The 20,993-nt window shown below is 36.5% G+C and overlaps 1 protein-coding gene across 1 annotated transcript in view; it reads left to right on the top strand.

The window, feature by feature from the left end:
• LOC145683063 (uncharacterized) overlaps positions 1-20,993 on the top strand; it is a 334,454-nt gene that overhangs the window by 182,224 nt on the left and 131,237 nt on the right. The window lies entirely within an intron of this gene.

Genomic DNA, 20,993 nt, shown 5'->3' on the forward strand with positions numbered 1-20,993 from the left:
TCTGATGCAGACAACGTTGTTGACTGTGTAACAGTTTATTTTATCTTTAATAAATAAATGTATTAAATCTGATCACAAAGTGCTAGCTATTTATCTAATAAGTTCCAGAGTCATAATGAATTGAGTTACATACATAGTTATAATTTTCTTAAAGCCAGTATTGACACATTTTTAATCTACCTATAAATGAGACACTAACTTCATTCATTACGTCTATAGGAGTTTTCCTGTACGGTTTGAACCACTTATTCTGTAGTTTTGTTCACTAGGTTAAGTCATTCACATACAGATCGAATCACTTCATAAGCTCATTGTGCAATTTTACTGCAAGGATTCTAAAGTCGAATTAAAGCTTCTTGATAAATTGTTGTTCATGTATAATTACTATTATTCCATTTCTTTATGGTAGAACTGTAGATTTAAATACTTGTTTGTGTACACGAACAGTGTGATACTTTGTAGGCATTAACAGTGGGGAAGTTGGACGGGTATATAGCTAACTTTAAACATATGTGCAAACATTATATCAAGAGGTCTTATAAGAAAAACTTGTATCTTCGGAAAGGAAGTATAAACTTCGAGTAGAAGTATTCACTGGGTAGCACATGTAAACAGTATAGCTAATGATTGAGAACATACGATCAAAGACGTGACTGTAAGTTCGGAGTTGTTAGCTGTAAGGAGGAGTGCTATCGTGAACTGGGACAATGTTACTAGACATGTTTGTTTTGCGTCGTATGACGGAGCATTTCAAGCGTTTCACTGACAGTAGGTAGCTGTTTTTATTGTTGCTACGCATTGGAAAAAAATCTGTTAACACGCTTCGCCTATTTCAAGAAACATTTGGCAGAACCTTTTGCTTGCTATATATTCATTTAGCCTTGAAGGCCATTCCATATTTCACTACTTCATTGATCGGCGTCGATTCGAAGGTTGAATAACCTCTTGTTTATTCAAGTGAGACACATTTTAGAATTGCTACATTTTATTTACATGCACATGAAAAGTCACAGTTTTTGTACTGATGACACAATAGACATTCTATAATCATTTGAAAACAGTTAATGACAGAAAGAAAACTCTGACATTTGGACGCACATTCCCCAACAACTGTTTGAAGTAGTTTGCACTGAATTGGCGTTATATCTTTCGAGCTTCTTTTACCAAACATTATATATATATATATATATATATATATATATATATATATATATATATATATATATATATATATATATATATATATTATTTGGTTTATATGGTGGCTGAAATATTTTTGGTTTCAAATGAGCTCAAAATTTCTCAATGGGACGAATTTGTTACACATTTGATTTTTTGCGCAAAAATTATATTCCATCCCGGTCAGCAGCTGCTACGTCCTTATTGCATAGCGAGAAGAAGCTAAATCAGACCTAAAGATGTAATAACCATTCAAATTGTTTTCTTTAATAAATTGAATAAATCTCTTTCAAATATATTCGTTTTGATGTATATTTTGATCAATTGCACCCATTGATTGCTTATGAAAGTATGGCCGAAAATGACCTTTTCTGCTTATTGCCATACAGATGAGTCGTTTCTGTGGAAATTCAGTTTTGAACTTAAATTCTACGGATATATGGACAGGAATGTCCATATTCAAAGTACATGTTTCCGCAAAAATCATACCCATTCATGTCAGTATATGTTTTATCATCCATTATTTCGTCCCTATCATCATTAGAGGCACGAAACTCGTCCATGGCAATTTTACTCAGGATGACTCTTTGTCACTTGCATATGGTGTATCATTTTTCTCTTCTTTTTGATCCTCAGTTCCACTAGCCACTTCCTCATAACATCACGACTAATATTAGGGTGTCATTTATTTAGGGTAATTTCTTGTTGTGCACATCCGCTAAATGTATTCTATGTGATCGTAAACACGCATCAGTGAAATACAAGCTCCGTACGAGAACGTTTACCCGTGCCAACTTGACTACAAAGTCATAAAATGACGTTTACACATTATAATATAATTTAGAATGTCCAACAGTAACAACGGAGAAACCAAAAGAGACAGAGAAACGAAACTTTGCACGAAGCAACTACAGAAAGGAGAACACCTGTCTGTGTATTGACAAATATCACCGAATGAAGCGCGTTGCCAATCCAAAAGGAAGTTGTGTTTAAATCGTATGACCCAAATTGGATATCATCATTGGAAGCATCAATGAAAATAAAGACAGAAGGGATGGTAAACGCAGATCAGTATTGGAAAACTCGGGAAATAAAGTGAAACATGTGTTAAATTCAGACGTCATGGCGCACACAACAAATGAAGTACTATCGTTTTGTACACCTTAAATTAGATATTGACAAGAAGTGTTTACGCTGTCTCCAAGTCTAGAAGGGTCTTTGGAACAGTGTTGCCATCAACAGAAGAGGAAAGTTAAGTTTGGAAAAGTTACTATAACTCGGAAAATGTCTCTAGTACAGTATGGTTTAAAACATGTAATGCAAGGCAGTAGAGCATAAGCAGCAGTACTATGGTTTTGTGAGATCCATAAGTCACATACTGACCGAGATACTCGATATCTTGTTAAAGCTGAGAAGTAAGTTTTTAAAAGATGGCAACGCTGCGTACTCCAACGGCGTTTGCATTGAACGCATGTTTCACTTTATTTCTCGAAAAGTTATCAACACTGATCTGCGTTTACCATCCCTTTTGTCTATTTTCATTGTTTCTTCTAATGCTGATATCCAATTTAGGTCATTTGATTTACTAAAATGTAACTTTCCTTTTGGGTTGGCAACACTGTTTATTGGGCGATGTTCGTCAATACACAAGCAGATGTCATCCTTTCTGTAGTTGCTTGGTGCAAAGTTTCGTTTCTCTGTCTCGCGTGGTTTCTCTTTTATCATGTTGGATATTCTGAATTATATTATAATGTGGTAACGTCATTTCATGATTTTGTCGTCAAGTCGGCACGGGTTAACGTTCTCGTATTTAGGTGCTATTTCAATAATACGTGTTTACGGTCACATAGAATATATTTCGGGGGTGTGCGTATCGCAACACAAAATTACCCTAAATAAAAGACACCATAACATATATATATATATATATATATATATATATATATATATATATATATATATATATATATACACATTCGGTCACAAAACACGAACACCGGACACCCCAACTGCACGTGGCAGTAAGGTCTGCTTATCACTAGTGCAATGTCAAGTACAGAAGGAGATTGGAGCAGAACGGATCGGTTGCAGGGCTGAATGAAGAAGCAAAATCAGAAAATAATATAGCAATGTTCGAATGCAAATGCCGATGTGGCAAATCAGATCTTGTGAAACATTTTTAAACTGTAGGATTTTCATGGGCTTAGGAGTTGAATTCATGAGGTATTCACCAGGTTATGGCGTATCCTGATTATGTAAATTTAAAAGAGGATGATAGGAGAACAATAGAAAGAAATGCATAGGTCTTATTATTAAACGCATCAAGGGACATGAGTTTAGAGGTAAATGCAGAGAAAACAAAATACATGGAAGTTAGTCGGGATCGTAATGCGGCAAATCATGGAAGCGTTAAAATATCAAATAAAACTCTTGATAAAGAGTATACTTTCAAATATCTAGGATCAATATTAACCGGCCAAAACCATGTTCACAAAGAAATTAAATGCCGACTAAAACCAAGGAATTCGTATTACGATTTAGTTCAGAATCTGCTGCAAATTCGAGGCGTCGTGGAATTTGAAGGTTAAAATGTATTGTAAAACTGTCTCCTATATAGGTTATAGGTAGAGCGTTAATAAAAAGAGCGTCCGGAATCCACTCCCACTACCAGGTTTTATTTTTAAAATTCCGCTGCACAAGGTATTTTACAAAATATTATAAAAATAATTTCTGTAAGTTTTGAAGGTTTGATATTGGTAGTCTTTGACCGTAATATCGCAGACAGGATCTCCACAGAGCCCCGTAGCAGGCTAAGCATAGTAGTGTTAGGGTCCCAATGTTCCGTGGCTAGCAGAGGGTCGGTTAAGTGACCTCAGAGCCCCCTAGCAGACTAAGCGGTTGAGGTTAGGATTCCCAAACAGAGCCCCGTTGCAGGGTAAACCGGGAGAAAGGATAGAACAAGAGTCCCGTAGCAGACTAGAGGCCTGGGGTTAGGTTACTCCTAATGTTCCGTTGCACATAGTAGGAGGGACGCCAGAAAACTCGTACAGGTCTGCTGTCGTCCATCAAATTTATAGGAGTCCTTGGACGGCGGTGGCGCTACTGCAGGGAAGAGCCGGAAGTCCGTAGTCTGCAGATCGTAGTGGTCCCACGTGGTGTGTAGTATCCTCTCGTACAACCATGTGGTGATGTTTATAAACATAAGCATAAAGAGTTGTTTGTACACAATACCACCGGGGATATTACACCCCCTGACTTGTTTAAAAAATAAACCTGAGGGTAATTTTTCTTCTTGTGGAGGGTAGTTAAACTAAGTGACCACACACAAAAACTCACTAAAAGCACCTGATAGACCTAAAAACACTTTTTCGAAGCACTATTAGGGCAGTGGAAGAAAGCACTAAACACTTATATCCTAAACACAGGCAGGATTGGTGCATATTATATGTCACTTCATTTCCCTCAAGGTAGGGCTATTTTAAGCTTTGGCGTTAATATACATATATTAGCTCATTAATGGTGAGGGGTTTTTGAAGTTTGTGAAATCGTTTGTTCATTAGTTGTATGAATGCTATTAAATCTGTCCACTGTAATTGGTGGAGGTATATCTAGACGAGGCCATTTGGAGTTTTTTGGTACCGGGCGAAGAGGACAATATAGTATGTATAAGATAGTAAGAGTTGCGAATATCAAAAAATGTTGTTATTATCACAAGAGTATAAAGGTATTTTATATTGCAAAGTTCGTGATGCGAGCGGCGTGATTTCTTGGTCACCCTGTATAAGATGTAAAGTTTCTAAAATATTTACACTATATACATATTTAAATAAAGCAATCCAATTTCAAATGAAAATGATGATGATAACGGTGAATTTGAATTGCTGGACATCATGTATAAAGTAACAGCGATCATGATTTTTGGAGAATCTGTATAACATTTATTTAGCATAATGTCGGTGACAATGTGGAGTTCACAGTGGAAAAAGAAAAAAATTGAGGAAATGTATAATTATAGGTTACAGTGTCATTCTATAGATCATTTGCCTTTTAAATACGGAAATGCAATTTCAGCATTCTTTCATTCAGTGAAGAATAATGAATCAGCTTTTTGTAAAAACAGAGAATATTAAGTGTTCGTGTTGGAAAGCAAAGTTATTTTTCAACTGAATGCTTGTCTCCGTGTTTTCTCTTCCGAGTGTTGAGTACTCCTTCTTTTTCGAAGTGAGAAATGATAATGATTAAAATGCTTTATGGTATACAATTTTCCTAGCCAGTTGAGTTAAATAATTTAGATGAGTTTATTTCCTTATCCTGTTCTTCTCTGTTCGTGCTGTCAATTGAAAGAAGAGAAATATTTAAAAGATGAACTTTTAGTGTCAAATCTTATCGTGTATCCTTTGTCTTGCGTTCTGCCATCGTAATTTTTTCCGTTTAAATGTCTTCGCTCGTATAGAAAATATAGCTAATTATCCTCTTGCTGAGTTTCGTCTGTCTTCATAAAACGGCTTAATTCTGTCTACAGAAATTTCCTGTATGCGTTGACTATATGAATCACGGAACTTAATTCTATAAAGGTTTGGGTTGAATCTTTCGAGTAACGTGACTGGACCTACAAATTTAGAGTTGAAAAGTTCTGGTACTCCAATCTGACGGCTCGGATACAAGTAATTTCTGACCCTTGTCAAAGCTAATTTGTTTATGCTTTGAGTCATACTGCTTTTTATAGCTTGCAGCGAAATTGTCCTTCACAATTCCCCGTATTCTATTCAAGTGTTCCTTCTCGACACATGATGCTGGCGTTGATGCAAGTGCTATATCGGAAATGCTCTTAAGTGCGTAACCGTGCATTAAGAAAAAAATGAATACTTGGTTCCAGCATGGATGAATGTGTTAATCGGAAGGATTACATATGGTATAAGCATCGGACTTTGGTTTCGATCTTCCTGCACAAAAAGTTTAAGAGCATTCTGTATAATTCTGTGGAACATTTCCACAACAATTAAAGTTTTATGATTGTTTGCTGGACAAAATTTAAATTTAAAGTTGTAGCACTTTGCTCTTTTCTTTAGTATTTTTGCGTTATGTGCAGGGGTCTATCTAAATACAGATACGAAAAAGCTCCATATTTAAGAATGATTTCATATATAAGAAATTGTTCAATTTTTTCGTCTGTGATTTCTACGTCCTTCATTACACAGAATCAGGTGGACATCTCAAAAGCTACCAGTATGCGTTTAAAATTTACCTGTCCGACTGTCACTTTTCCAGTTGAATTATATTGCCATTCAGTAGCAATAGGTGAAGGAGGATGGATTGCACGCTCTTATTTTGTTTGCTATATTAGCTTTCATATTACGAAAATAATACTTTCTCAGTGCCGATTGTTACGCGTTAGTATATCCGAAATGAGGCACCAATGGGTTGTTATGAATGGCATCAAACCATTTGATTAGCAAAGATTTTGGTATACATAGCAAATGCAGCAGTCTTAATTGAGGATGTTTGTGAGTCCTATAGCAATGAATTTTAAGACAAAATATTTCGCGGTACGTAGTGCAGACAATTTATAAAGTTCCTTATTTTCTAAAACAGTGATGATATCCGAAAATGAAGCGTCCTTCTTTTGCTCTTCAGCCAACTGTTGAACTGGTGTAACGGGTTGATCAATTTAGGTATGTTTCAACGAGTGAGAAGGAAAAACTTCAGCGTCCTTCGTGTCCGAAAAGTTATCAGTTTCGTGTTCTTCGTCCCTTCGTATGTCTTGATTTTCTTGTAAACTACTAAAAATATCTGCACAATGCTGTTGACTTTTAATGTGGTGAATTTTCAAATTGTAGTCTGCTAATAATATATTGTAACGAGTGAATTTTCCACCTTGTCGGGCTGCGTGTTGAATGAAGAAATGCATATAGCGTCTATAAATAACTCCAATTTTCTGTTAAGTAGAAAATATCGAAATTTCCTAAGGACGTATATTAAGGCATATAATTCTTCTTGGCATGTTGGGGCCTTCGCTCGCTTCGGTAAAGCGACGACTACAATAGGAAACAACGCGTTCCTGGTTAGTTTTAGTGTTATATCATGCTAAAATTCTACCTGCTGAGACTGATGATGCATCAGACTTGAGTTGATTTTGAGTTTAACGTCCCTTTCAGCAGCGGGGCAATATGAGACGGGACCTACGGATTAACGTGGGATCCGAACCACGTGTGTTTCCGCCGGGATTCGAACTCGGGTCTCCCACACCAAAGGCGCGTACACGAACCACTTAACCACGAAGGAGCTCCTGATGATGCATCAGAGTACACTCAAGTTTCCAAGGATGGATCGAAATGAAACAAGTGTGGGGCCTGAATAATATCCATTCTAAGTTTCTCAAATAACTCGTCATGATGTCAACTTAAATTTTATTTTTTTTTGCACAAGAACTTGAAATGGTTCCACTTTCTCCGTTAAGTTTTTTATATGTGCCCTCAAATAACAGGAGAGTCCTAAAAAACCCTTTAAGGCCCTCTTAGAAGTTGGCTTCTTAAAGTTCCGTATCTTATTGCCAATGTTGGGAGAAATTGTGATTTCTTTGCCACTAACTGTAAATACTAATACATCTAATTACGAATATAACAGGTGTGTCTTGCTTGGGCTGGCACTAAAAACTTGTTTTCTTAGCCACTTAAAGAGTAACTCCAAATCCCATAATTGCTGGTTCCAGTTTTTGCCCCCCCATTGTGAGGTCATCTGCAGTTACACAAGATGGAAAACCCTCTAAAAGCATGCGTACTGCTATAGACAGGCCTCCAGCTGAAGTGGAGTATCAAATAACGTAGCGTTGAAACTGATACGCCTTTCTTGTATGATTAAGTTCAAAAGTCGTGTATTTTTGTCTTTTAGGGTGCAATAATAGCTTCAGATAACTGGATGTCAATGATCGAAATGCAAGATTTTCCTCTAAGTACATGTAAAATGTTTCTGTGGACTGGAATGACATGCTAAGATATTTTGTAAATTTATTGCATACCTGCAAATTCAAACTGAAAGAAATTCTGAAGTATTTTTTTTTGCGCACTATGAGAAGTGACGACGAAAACGAACTGTCACTAATGTCTTTAATAATATTAGCTTCTAAGAGCTACTTAATTTGTAGATCAATTTGCGATATCACCACCAAAGCAATAGGAGGTGACCTCTGATGAAAACAAGCTCCTTTGTCTATCGTTATTTTATAAACATAGCCACGAAAATATCCTATGTCTCGATGAATATGAAAATACATCCCTGTATCTAAAAAGCAGGTTATGTAAGCCTTTTTCTCTTCATCTGATAGGTGCGGGTTTACATCAAAGAGTTGAATATCGAAAAGAGATTTAGTTTTGTGCAGTCTATCCTGAATTTCCTGTTCATATGTATAAAACGTTTCGTCATTTTGTTCGTCAAATTGCTTATCTCTTTGTATTTCGATTTCTTGCAAGTCCTCCTCAACATATGCGAGCGGTGTATTTTTCACTAACGTTATCGGTCTGTTAGTCGGATTAAATATTAGGAGGATGAAAATGTTTTTACGTACATTAGTAGGTAAAGTATGTAATCCGTATTCATCGAATAATATCTCTAGTGGAGAAGTAATGAAATACTCCGAATCCATTTTCCGATTCTTGATATTAATAGGAAGAAATGCATCTAGCTGGTAATGGTAACTCTGCGTGTAGTAAATACATCGGGTGATGTATGCTGTTTTATTGAATGAATGGCACTTGGGGATAATTCTTCCTCAGCATTAGCTTCGGTTATATACGGTGGTGGCCATGGTTTCCTATACACATACAGTGTATTACTTTGTACGTCAATTTTGGCTTTCAAACGATTTAGAATATCCTCTCTGAATAAAGGCAAGATTTCCCCGTGTTCTGAAACTCGGAAGTAGTGAGAAAATGTTGAGTAAATTTTGAATTTTATTAGAGCTATGTATTGCAAATTTACGTCGGAATTCTCAATTTTTGAAGGTTGTATGAAAACTAATTAATTGTGTATCTGGAGGATGCATTGATTTCGGCCACAGACTCAAAGGGCTCTCTGTATCAGTTATTAAGGATATTTTTCTTTGTTAATTCTTACATTAATTAACAGCTTGTGCTCCTGATTTAATAATTTAATGTTCTCTTTCCTGTTGGTCACTTGAGCCACAGTAGAAAGTGATCTCAATGTTTGTTAAATGCAGAGCTAGCAACTTCTTGGTTCATTTACTTCTTGAGTTATGGCCGTCAGAACATGTTCCTGAGAAAAATTGTCCTGGGTCCTCCCGATGCGTTTCCCTGTTTGTTATTTCTATAACATATAACTAACTAACTAACTAACTCTATGGCCTATGGAACCTGGAGGTTCAATGCCGCGTTCACAAAAGCTCTCCACTGACTTCTATCCTTAGCTAACTGCATCCAGTTTCTACTCTGTATTCCAATCTCTGCGAGATCCATCTTAATATTGTCCTCCCATCTGTGCCTAGGTCTTCCTAATGGTCGTTTTCCGATTGGTCTTCCAGTCAAGACTTTGAAAGCGTCTCTACTTTCTTCCATTCTAGCTACATGACCCGCCCATCTAAGCCTCCTAGACTTGACGACCCTAACAATGTTGGGTAAACCATATAAATTAGGTAGTTCCTCGTTATGAAGTTTCCGCCATTCCCCATTCCCATTCCTCTTGGGTCCGAATATTCGTCTCAGGATCTTGTTCTCAAATACTTTCAGTCTATGTTCTTCCCTCAGAGTAAGTGACCATGTTTCGCAACCATACAGAACAACAGGCATGATTATCGTTTTATATATTTTAAGCTTCAAATTCCTCGACAGAATTCGCGACGACAAGAGATTTTGAACCGAATAGTAACACGCATTCCCTGCTTTTAGTCGACATTTAATTTCTTCGTGAATATGATTTTCGTCTGTTAATATTGATCCTAAATATTTGAAAGTATCCACTTTATCAAAAGTATTATTTAATATTTTAACGCATTTATAATTTGCTGTGTTCCGGTCCCGAGCTGTATTTCTATAACATATGCTAGAAGAATGTCTTTATAACAGTACCGCAAACTGCGACTGTTTCTGGTTTAGGTGTATTATTATTTTTATTATTATTTTTTGGAGTGGTTTTTTCTTCATTTTTGTGCTGGTTATTGTTGCCATGATTTGCATTTCTTGACTTGTAATTATTACTGCCACCACGTCTAAATTGTGAATTTCTCATAGCATTTTGTACTACTAAAAGAGATAATTCGGCCATTTGATTAGCTAATTTACTAAATTCTAATGAACTATTTGTGTTCGTAGTATTAGATATGCTTGGCGCAGGGGGACGTGTAAGGGTTGCGTATTACTTACTAGGGGGGACGATTTGAAAGAAATTGAATTTGTGACGCACCCTGTAGTTGTCGTGCTGAAGGTACAGGAAATACTGCAGCAGGTTGAGTTGAGTTGATTTTGCGTTTAACGTCCCTTTTCAGTAGCGAGGCTATATGAGACGTGGACCTAGTGATTAACGTGGAATCCGAACCACATGAGCTCAGGCCGGGAATGGAACCCAGGTCTCCCGCGCCAAAGGCGCGTACCCTAACCGCTTAGCCACAGAGGAGCTCACTGCAGCAGGTTGTTAGTAGTGATGCCAATTGGGTGTCTAATTACCCCAGAAATAATTGGTTGTTGATAATATGTGGGAAAGGAAGCACTACCAAGTGGCGACGAATTTAAACTACTGACTCGTTGATTTGGTAGCAAAGCAAAAAGATTGTTTGCTGTAATTCTACATAATCACGCCTTTTCCAAGTTATGCAAGTGAGACTGCAAAGCTTGAACCGTTGTAAATGTTTCTAATGCGATTTTTTGTAATTTGTTCTTTAAACCTAAAGATAAACAATTCATTTTCTTTTCCTCCGTGGCCTGAGGCATAATTAAACAGATAACTCTTAATTTTCTTTAAAAAAAATATGCATCAATGAGTTCGTTTTCGCCCTGTTGAATCTGAAAATTTTCAAATTCAGCTCTATATGCAGGTAATTTTGGCCTACTTAAATCGATTATCTGTGTCTTTAAGAGTTCATAATTGAGTGAATTTATTTGGTTTTGTGCTTTTAACTGTAACACTAAACCAAGAGCTACGTTTTGTAGGTACATATTTAACAGTTATTTCTTTTTCTTTGCATTCCAAGAACGTAATATTGAAGGTGTTCAAATATCATAAAAAATATCAGGGTCTTCAGTAACTTGTCCAGAGTATTTAGTAATATGTGGGACATTGAAAGAAGGCGAGAATTCTTCACTGTCCACCGGAAAATGATTTTCCCTGAACGAGTTTGAGGCATACACTAGAATAAAGTCAAGTCCGAGTCACTATTTTCACAGATAAGAAAATAACAAAACTATGAAAAAAAAGTTCACTTACAGTTAATAAAAATACCGTCCGGTAGGGGGTATTCAGATCAAAACTGAGCCGATCAAAGCCTTCAACATGTAAAACTCTGTCCCATATAGGTTGTAGGTAGAGCGTTAATAAAAAGAGCATCCGGAATCGACTCCCACTACCGGCTTTTATTATAAAAATTCCACTATAAACAGTATTTTACAAAAATACTGTACAGAGAGTTTCTGCAAGTTTTCAAGGTTAGATGATAGTCGTTGAGCATAAGGATTTCCAAGAGCCACGTACTAGGCTGAGCGGAGTGGTGTTATGGGTCCCAATACTCCGTGGCAGCAGAGGGTCGGTTAAGTGACCACAGAGCTCCGTAGCAGGCGAAGCGTTTGAGGCTAGCACTCCCAAACAGAGCCCCATAGTAGGCTAAGCTGGGAGAAAGAATAGACCAAGAGTCCTGTAGCAGACTAGAGGCCGGGGGTTAGGTTACTTCTAATGTTCCGGTGCGAACAGTAGGAAGGACACCAGGCAACTGGTAAAGGTCTGCTGTCGTCTATCAAATTTATAGGAGTCCTCGGACGGCGGTGGAACTGCTGCTCCGTTGTTTCCTGCTTCGTGGGACATCCGTCGTCTGCAGATATGTAGTAACTTCTCCTAAAACCATGTAGTGATGTTTATAAACCGAACCGTGAAGAGTAGCTTGTACATAATACCACGTGGGACATTACAATATAAAACTATAATTATGCCTATTGTGGTTGGGAAACATGGTCAACTTGAGGGAGAACATAGAGAAAGCATTTGAGAACAATATCTTGAGACGAATATTCGAACCCAAGAGGAATGGAAATGTGAAATGGCTGAAACTTCGTAACCAGGAACTACATAATTTATTCGGTTTACCAAACATTATTAGGGTTATCAAGTCTAGGAGGTCAAATATGCAGGTCATGTAGTCAGGATGGAATTAAGTGGCAACGCTTTCAAAGTCTTGACTGGAAGACCAATCGGAAGACGAGAAGACCTAGGCACACATGAGAAGATAATGCTAAGATGGATCTCGCAGAAATAGGAATACAAAATAGGAGCTGGATCCAGTTGGCTAAGAATACAATCAGTTGAAAGCTTTTGTGTACGCGGCATTGAACCTCCGGGTTCCATAGGTCATATCGTTAGTTATTACAGTTAGTATTTACACGTCGAATGGTGTAATTAGAGATATTGTGTCACAATTAGGGAACCATGCTCTTCAGTCGCATAGCGCCAGCTTCAGAACAACCGATATATATATATATATATATATATATATATATATATATATATATATATATATATATATATATGAATCGGTGATTGGAGAAAATGACCAAGCCCGTTTCGTGTAGATTTGAGATATTAATGAAAACTGTTTAAATCTAGAACTCCTTTTCTTGAAATAATGCACTATTCAACTTTCTATCATATGACACTGTTACCTCTGGCTGTCTTTTCCCTCTCTCTTACCCTTGAAGTTCCACTGTTCAAGTTAGTTTCATAGCTGCATTTGGTGTGTGTTGCCCTTCAAATTTTTATGCCCTAATACGTTTCAGATGCCTCGAATTATGTAAAATTAGATAATCAATGAAACGTCTCACAGGAATAGGAGGCTAAGCGCCCGCCTCCAATCAGTACACCTACCTCCACAAATATGTGGTGTTGTAATTAGGCCAAGTAATATAAAACTACCTTTTTCGGCATATTAAAAACTGCTACTCCGAAAGCGTTTTTGCCCCACCGCTTGTTCCTCCCTTCAACATTTCGTCGTTAGTAAGAAAGGGGCAGACTACTAAAAATAATACAAAAGCTAAACATTTTTCTTTTGACAGGCCTTTTAAGTGAAAAGAGATAACGAAAAGTAACTTACCACAATAATAAATAATGTTATTCTAGATCCGAAAACCCGACTCAAAAGAATTTTCAGTGTTGCTATCCATAGATATTACAGTGTGAAAAGAATATAAATCATCTAAAAGCTAGGTTAAGGCACAGACTAGCAAAATTAACTCAACGGTAATTGGTGACTTATCATGTTTTGTTGGTCCATGTTAACTACATTTAAGTAATATTTGTATTTATTTTGTACTGTTGATTACAAAAGTATTTATTTTGTACTTTTTAAAACAAAATAAATACAAATATTCTTTTTTAAAAAACCTAGTTAGCAAAGAACCAAGGCAACATGATAAGCCATCAATTACCGTTGAGTTTATTTTTCTAATCTCTGCCTTAACCTATGTTTTTGTGTATTTCATATTCTAGCCACACTGTAATTTGAATCAATAGCAAGACTGAAAATTATTTTGGTTTGTATTTTCTGGTGGAGAATAAAATTATCTACTATTGCGGTAAGTTTCATTTCACTATCTCTTTTCACTTACGAAGACCGGCCAAAAGAAAAATGGTGAGGTTTTATATCATTTTGAGTAGTCTGCCCGTTAAGAACCTCTATCAGTATCACCCAAATTAAGACTCTTCACTGGATGTTCTACAGTTAATGGTTAGTGACTCACTGAAGTATCTATACACCTATTGTTGACCACGTAGGTCTTGAAGAATTGATCTTCGAGTGACTGTTCAATGATGTGTCGTGACAGACAGAAGTTTTCGATCAGGTAATGGCGACTGGTTTGAAACAAATACAGAGTATGAGAACTAAATCTGTCATATCTGTAGTTTGGTGTGGAGAAGAAACAAACTTGTGAATTAAAAGTTTAAAAACAACTCAAGTTCTTAAAATAGACTATGCCAAAGGTCATTGACTTATATCATGATAAAAGAAATACGAAAGAAGTTTTGAAACGAAATATAATGTAAAACTTTGTAAGCAGAGGCAAAGAAACCTGACGTAAACGCACTAAAGACGAATCATCTACTGCGTAGTGATTGTGGTTCAATGGTCAAGGCGCTCGACCAGTAGTCTGGAGGTACCCACATCAAATCCATGTCGGGCAAGTATTTTTACTTTTTACTTTAGAATTTTGATGGCGATTGTTCGGCAATGATCGGCAAGTTTTATTATCTTCAGATTTTGAATACACGGATGCTTCATTAGTTGAACTCTTAAATCTTCAGAAATAACAATAAACTAATAATAATAAATATTATTATTACCTCGTAGAACATTAAAAGTTAAAAGCTTATTATTGCTCAGGTCACACACTTACAAGCAGAATCGTGACAATGTTGTCCACGAGAACAGGAATTTCTCATCTTGTTTATAAAACAAAACAAACAAAATCGGGACGAGAATTAACCTTTTTACATTCGACGGGGTAAGGCTAACTCAACTTATCGTCTCACTTTGAAGATGAGAATGGAGACGAGACGAAAAGTATCGTAAACATTTCTGGTCATATCTTGATTCTCGAAATAATGTATGTCCATTCTTTTAGTAACAATTGCTCTGTAGACAGCATTGATTTATGGGCTGTCTAGGTATTTTTCTAGCAAAGGTTTTATAATTAATTACCTCTACATATGCTAAAAGTTGGATTATTTTATGCCTTACTGTTCAATAATATTCTTTTATTTTTATTACAGTTATTTTTCTCGAAACGTACAGAAAATATTTTCTACATTAAAGTTTAGTGGAAAACTTCCCTTTAAAATTTAGGTAGTTGCAGAGGTGTGTCTTGAAAGTACGGACTCCCCCTTCCCCGAAATCCCAAACTTTTCTGTAAGTTTTGCCTAATTTAAGGACAACTTAAAAAAATAACATTATTATTATTATTAATTATTATTATTATTATTATTATTATTATTATTATTATTATTATTATTATTATTATTATTATTATTATTATTATTATTATTATTATTACTGAAGTTTTGAGATTTCAATATTACGTCCTATTCAAATGAAATGAGTATACTGAAGTTGATAGGAAAAAGGAAAATAAACTGATTTAGACCCTGTTTAGGATGAATAACCTTAGAAGAGTTTCTTTATCAGAATTAGTGTCCGGAAGGAAAACAGGGGGAGGTGTCAGCTGTTGAACAATATGAAAATCGAAACATCGGGTGCCTTAAAGGAAACATAGTAGGATTTGTCTTCATCACGATACATAGTAACGAATTTTTTGGGTAAAATACATTGGATTATATATGCGTTATGTTGATATTTAACAAAATATAAGTACAAATATAAAAGAAGAATAGTTTCTATTTACAAATTTTGGTTGAACGGGTATATGGAACGTGTTGGAAATGGCGAACGAAAATATTATTTCTAGTAATAGTGGAAGAAATTACAAACAATTCCACAATGAAACAATAAGGCTTCAGAGACATCTATGACTCATTCTAGGTTCTATGGATGACCGTTATGTATTCATAAATTGTTTGCTAAACACGTTACGTTCTTAGACAATACGAACAAAGGTTGTAGACATGTTACGTCATGTTTTTAATATTTCCCCTATGAAAAAAGTCATATTAACTCTAGGTTGTAGGACCGAAAGAAATTAAATGAGGCGGTATATGGAAAAAGGGCATATATTGCTATATGCCCTTTTTCCGGAGATCATTTTATCGAATTCTCCAGTCTTTCAAGAATATGTGGTGAAATTTTCATCAATATATTTAAAAAAATGAGGTTGGTACTCCTGTTTTTGTGTCGTGTGCAGAGCTGTATTTTGGTGATAATAGATTCGTACTGTAGTCCATTGTGTTTCGTGGTGAATATATCTTCGTAAACATGAACGCCAGTAGCAGCAATGATTCTAGTATTGCGGAAAAAAAAGAAGGGTAAGAAAATATATATTCAGGGAAGAAACAAGAAGAAAGAAGATATTAAGCGTAAGCATCTTCGAGGCGAAGAGCATGTCAATGCTGGAGGGAAACGTATCAGCAACAAAAATTTCAGGTACTGTTCTAACTGTTGTCTTAAATCATGTTAGGAACACTTTTCTGTGGATACACAAAACGAAATATTTGCAGGATTTTACAATCAACAGGAGAAATCATGTCAGGACTCATTTTTAGCTAACTGTATGGAACGAAGCAAAACGTCGTCTGGAAAGAGGACTTTGAATCCCAAAAAGGAACGTTTGGACACTTGATCGTATTCGTTGTGTGTTAAAGGAAGGAAAATGCCGTCAGCAGTTCATACTAAAATTATTACTAGTGTCCGTGAAGCGGCTGCGTGTTATTCAAAGTAAACTACTGGCAAAGGTAGACTTCAGGGAAGTAAGGGGGTCTCACGCGAATAGGCCTCACAAACTGCAAAACAATGTGTTGGAGCTAATGGCAGAACATTTAAATACTATACCCAGTTTAAATACTACACTGCAGTCATTATTGCTCGCATAAGACTAATCTAAAATACTTTGAGAATCCTAATCTATCGATAAAGAAACTTTATGAGCTTTTCCGCGAGTATTACAAAGAGAAATCTGGCCCTAATCTGCGTATGAACTACAAAACATATTTCCGCTACTTTTCCACTGAATTTTCATATGCCTTTGTTAGACCGAAAACCGATACTTGTGATTACTGTGCTGCATGTTAACTGACGTTGAAAGACAGTCCCCGTGCTGAATGTGCATTATCATATGCAGTTCATCAACGCAAGACAGCAAGACGAAAAGAAATAAGGAATCATATGTGCAGAAGGCAATAAAGAATATGTCTTATTTAATGATGCAATTTGATTATGCTCAAAAATTTGCTGTTCCACGCCTAAACATAAACACACAGTTTTACAAACGACTACTGTGGCTCTATTGTTTCAAAGTGCATGTTTTCAATGATAATACATCGTGCTGTTATTGTTTCATGGAAACTGATGGTAATAAGAATGCTAATTCAGTGGCTTCTTTTTTGTATGACTGTTTAGTGAAGAAACTTCAAGAATACTCCAATGTCAAGACGATTGTATTGTTTTGTGATGCAGCTGGAGGTCAAAATCGGAACCTCACCATTCTCAAATTCTTAGCGTGGTTTGCCAAGACCAATGATCTTGAAATAATACAAGTATTTACAGTACGTGGACACTCATTTTCACAATGCGATCGCAATTTTGGAGTTATTAGGAAGCACATCAGCAAAAAAGGAAGTCATAGGAACAGCGAAACCATATCTTACTGCGATGGTCTGCTGCAGACGCAACCCCAGTCCGTTTCAAGTTCTAATGGATAGAGATCTATTGAAAGAATGGGAGAACGGATTAAGTCATTTGTTCCTATCCAAACCTGTCTCCAACCGCCATACATTTACGATTATGAAATATGTCATGATAAAGGTGAACCAATCTGGCTCTCTGATTTGTTCCGAAAATTACCTCCCTGTGTATAAGCCCTGCATTTTTTGGAATCAGAGGCCACCGGAAGACCGTATACATCTTGACCTTGAAAGCATGCCGTATCCAGAGCTCAACCGTCTAAAAATCAAAGATGTAAGAGCTGTATACAGATTTCTGAAGGACGAAGACAAAGAGTGGCTGGAAAAATTATTTGATCGTTAGGATTCACCTTCTGGAAGCATTTGCAATTTGACGTCATGTTTATTGTATGCAAATTTGGTAATAAACATTGTATAATGTAAGTAATTTGGTTATTACATTTGTATCTATGGAAAAAGGGCATATAAGGTATTTTTTCGATTACATCATTCTGAAATATTTTTTCAACACAGTAAGTATAAATGTCTATGATTCCATTCATTAAAATTCCAAAGTTTATTTTTATCATAGGTACCCAGTGAAATAAGCACCATGCATTTACGTATTCAACAATGAAAACTTTGATAGCGATTTTCTCGAAATGGTATTTTTGCGTATATGCCCTTTTTCCATAAGAAGTATCAACATTGTAATTGATAAAAATTTCCTTAACCTCAGCAAGAATCGAAATCGGGACCCGTAAATTACGAAACGAATGCTGGAGCCACAACTCTACGACTACTCAATTAAGTAAGAGTTAAAAAGATACTGGTGTAAGCTGCAAATTGCACACGTTTACGATTCCAATATTTTATTAACGGGGGCCACGGTGGCTCAGTCGTAGAGCGTTAGGAGTCCCGGGTTCGATCCCAGACCCTGGCAAGTGAACATTGTGGTGGACAAACTCCATGTGCGTGGGTTTCTTCGGGGTACTCCCATTTCTCCCACTTTCTTCATTGCACCATTTTATTCATTTCTCATCTTCGCTGTCTCATTTAGCCTAGCCGGCATAACTGTAGGATGTAAAACTCAAATATTCCATTTCATTTTCATTTCATTAACGATGAAACACTCTGATTTTGGTCATGATAGAATACTGTAGTCCAGTGAATTCAAATTTTAATTAAAAAGGACATACAAACACGCAAGGACATAAAGGAGAAAGAGTCTTAATAGTAGTTCGAACCGTTAACTGGAACCTGGTGCCTAAGACCACTTTTTATCTGATTCACCGAAAGTATCTCTGTAACTTGACTGTATTGTACTCCGTTATACTCGTTTAACAGGTATTTCGAATAACCTTGACCGACAGGGACACGAACAGGTACATCAAAGACATCTAAAATTTCAAAAGCTCTCCCTCCGGAAATCAAACACGACCACGGAACTATCTGGTGGGTGGGATACGTGGTTCGTTTCCAAGCTAATAAAGCTTGAGACGCACAAGATCATGCTCGTGTGTTTTATCTCCACACTCCGTTTCCTCCCAATTTTTCATTCTACCAATTTGTCCAGCATAATTGATTTCCTTTAACCTTTAAACTACTGAGGTAAATTCTTTAATCATGGTCTTTCTCAGCCTAACATGCATAATTGTGCGACATTAAACGCAAAGATTTCATTTCATTTCATTTCTAGGCCGTTAACCCAAACCAATCCAAACCGAAAAACAATTGTATTTTCTATAGCTTGCAGTCTCCTCATAGGGAGCTGCTAGGAATTTTTGTAATCACTATTTGGTGATTATTCTTGTATATATGACGTGTTGGTAGTTAATATAGATTTAGAAAGAAATCTTTGACGAGCCCCCACTTTATGCTAGCTTCAAGTTCGTCCCCCAATCTCTAATCAACATTCCTCATTTTAATTGAAACTTCCCGAAATTCGAACTTGCGTCCACAGTCTAAAAGCGACTCATTATCAACTCTGTGCACCCAGGATTAATAGTGCCCCCAAAATAAGTGAAACGAGCCCACATAGTATCTCCCTAAGTAATTCACTGGCATTGCTCCAGATGGAGCGGATTTAAACCAACCTTCAAATACACCAGAAACGGAAAATGAGACCAAGGATTGCAACTATAACAAATAAATATTAATACTCGTATCTAAAAAAATAATGAACGCAGCCCCACTTCTTATTTTTTTCATCGTCGATATTAAGTAAATATATCGACCCAGGAGGAATAGCATAGTTGAATAAACATAGAATAAATAAAACGAGCCCCCATACTATCTTTCTCTCTCTCTGTCTCTCTCTCCTTAAGCAATGTACTGAGATTGGACTAGTTGCAACGGATTTAAACGAAGCTTCAAACACGCCAAAAGAAAAAAGGAAATCCTAGAGAAACTCAGGAGTATACAAAACAGTAGGTATTCTAATAAGCTTTAGAGGAAGATAGAAAGGAAAACGGCCAAGGATTGACTTGTAGCAAATCGTTATTTATACTAAGAATATGAATATATCTCCCGGATCATTTATCTGGAAAATAATGAAACCAGCGGTTTATAGGGTGAACAATTTATCGCGTGTACTCAAAAAGAAGACAGAAGGATACTAATGAATAGCGACGTTACAAAAAAAAACTATAAATTAATCTAATTCACCTCCCCTGTTGGGCGTCAATCAGGACTTGAACACCCAGCCTCTCTTCCCTCTAAAGAAGGGACGCGGTCCAAAAACAGTAAATAAAAATGGTTGAATGAGTTAATTCGCATCCCCCTTCACAACCCCGTTGCTGTGTGGCACAGTTTACAGACCAAAAATTTAATAACCCCCAGAATCTCTTCCTCTTGAAAGAGTCATAGTCTGAAGATATGATGTTGTTTTCTGGGAATTACAACTATATTTTTGCATCCCACCGATACAGTCCTCTTGCTGCATCTTGTTACTCTCAAGACACCACTTCGGCTGAGAAAAAAAAAGTGTCCCAGAAAGGTTTCATCCCCTTCTTGGATAGAACCCTAGCCATCTACCTCTTTAGACAGCCGAACTGGAATCTCTCCCACCTGTGATTCTTTCTGCTCTTATATAGGAGTTAGCCAACGGTCAGCAGCCGGATGGTTATTTTTTAAAAAAATTAACGAAAATGAAAAGCAACATTAGCGTTCATTTTTGGTCCCTCCGCTAAGTGAGCTCTTATTAAAAGGACTACTGGTGGAGGATTCCCTTGCGGAAAGATGAAAAACTGGTATTAGTTAACAATTAAACTACATAAAAA

The sequence above is a fragment of the Thermobia domestica genome, chromosome 4 (genome assembly GCF_964235325.1).
Source record: "Thermobia domestica chromosome 4, izTheDome1.hap1.1, whole genome shotgun sequence".
NCBI classification, from domain to species: domain Eukaryota; kingdom Metazoa; phylum Arthropoda; class Insecta; order Zygentoma; family Lepismatidae; genus Thermobia; species Thermobia domestica.